Source organism: Orycteropus afer, unplaced genomic scaffold (assembly GCF_000298275.1).
Source record: "Orycteropus afer afer isolate SDZICR_OR568_19922 unplaced genomic scaffold, OryAfe1.0 scaffold00116, whole genome shotgun sequence".
NCBI lineage: Eukaryota > Metazoa > Chordata > Mammalia > Tubulidentata > Orycteropodidae > Orycteropus > Orycteropus afer.
In genome coordinates this window covers 1,697,745-1,699,894 of record NW_006921703.1, presented here as the reverse complement: position 1 = coordinate 1,699,894, position 2,150 = coordinate 1,697,745, and positions in this window count along the sequence as shown.

The following is a 2,150-nucleotide window of genomic DNA, read 5'->3' as shown; positions in this document are numbered from 1 at the left end:
TGGGGCAATCTACTTCCGTAGAGATACTGCCTCGGAAACCCAAGGAGGGGTCGCTATGAGTCAGGTCCAACTCAATGGCACATAACAACAACAACATCTCTTCAAGTGTCAGCGAGGATTGAACAAGATAACATACTACCTGCTACATACTCAGGCCTCAATGAAGAGCAACTACTATTACTATTATTGTTACTAATGTCAATGATATCTGAAATTTTCTAATTGCTGTTGTTTTTGTTGCCATTAAGCTGGGCTCGAACTCATGGAGACCCCATACAAAACAGGATGAAACATGGCCTGGTCTTGTGTCATCCCTGTAATAGATTCTGATCTGGACAGTTGAGATTCATAGAGTTTTCACTGGCTGATTTTTGGAAGTAGGTTGCCAGGCCTTTCTTCCTAGTCCATCTTAGTCTGTAACCTCTGCTAAAACTTGTTTGGCATCATAGCAACATATGAGCCTCCACTGCAGACTGGTAGTGGCTACATATGAGATGCATTGGCCAGAAACTGGACCCAATCTTTCACATGGAAGGCAAGAATTCTACCACTGAAACACCGAAGCCTCTTTTTTTAATTGTAAATCACCTCAAATCTTTATGAAAGGAAGCACATTCTAGAGAAACATTTGAAGTGGATCCATTAGATGAGAAGCACTAGCTATTTTTCCAGAACATTTGAAAAATCCTTTGATATCCACAATACTCTCTTATATTCTTATATCCTGTCTATAAATCTGCCCTTACACATACCAAATGACTATAGCCAATGTTTACCACTAGCATACAAGGATACATATAAAGTTAGCTCTTGACCTGTTGACAATAATCTGGACTGGAAATCTTTTGTCTGCCCAACAAAAACCAATGAATTGGAAAATCTTTCATTGTAGAGCCTGAGGCCAAGCTAATATTACATTTTAGTAGTGTGTGCTCTTTTTGATCATCAGATTAACCCTAAATTAGTTGGAATCTAAAGATACTAAATTCTAAATAAGATAATGAAATTTTGTGAAGAATTATTGTTTGAATTAAGACACAAATGCTATACTTGAGTAGGACTGGTTTCAGGGATAGTATCTGCAGAGGTTAGTGGGTTGTGTGTCCATGCATGACCTTGCCTTGTAGAATGCCTGTTGACCTTTGCCAATATAGCACCCAGCTGGCACTGTGAATGAAAGCCCTCTGGCCCTCTCTCTGGAGACCTGTGTAGCTGCTATGGTTCCTGTTGTCTCCACTGATAGGTAAGATAGATAGAGCACTCCTCAGGGACCCACAGACCACCAGAGGGTACTTACCTCCTCCTCTTGGCCTTCAATATGCAATACCCTGCCTAGAATGGTGAGAAGCTCATTACTTTCTTCCCCTAAACTGGGGAACTTCTTCCTCCTTGCTGCCAAGGCCAGGTGCCAAAGATGCTTACTTTTGTTTACTTATACAAGTTGAGTCTATGATTTCTGTGTTGTTGTTGTTGTTATTAGGTGCCGTTGAGTCGTCTCAGACTAATAGCAACCCTATGCACAGCAGAAAGGGAAACACTGCCCAGTCCTGAGTCAGCTCCATGATTCTTGTAATACTTGAGCCCATCGCCGCTGCCACCATGTCAATCCATCTTGTTAAGGGCCTTCCCCTCTTTTGTCAACCCTTCACCTTACCAAGCATGACATCCTTCTCCAGGGAATAGTCCCTTCTGACAACATGACCAAAGTGTGTGAGACAAAGTCTGGGCCTTCTCGCCTCCAAGGAGCATTCTGGCTGCACTTCCTCCAGGGCAGATCTATTAGATCTTTTAGCAGTCCACAGTACTTTCAGCATTCTTCACCAACACCACAGCTCAAAAGTATCAATTCTTGTTTTTGTTGTTGTTGCTATGTGCCGTCGAGTCAAACCCGACTCATAGCAACCCCTCCTTGGGTTTCTGAGGCAGTATCACTACGGAAGTAGGATTGCCCAACCTTCAATTCTTCTTAGGTCTTCCTTATTCATTGTCCACCTCTCATATGCATATGAGGTGATTGTAAAAACCATGGCTTCTGTTAGACACACCTCAGTCCTCAAGGAGACATCATTGCTCTTTAGCACTTGAAAGAGGTCCTTTGCAACTGATTTGCCCAGTGCTATACGTCTTCTGGGGGAGCTCTGGTAGCATAG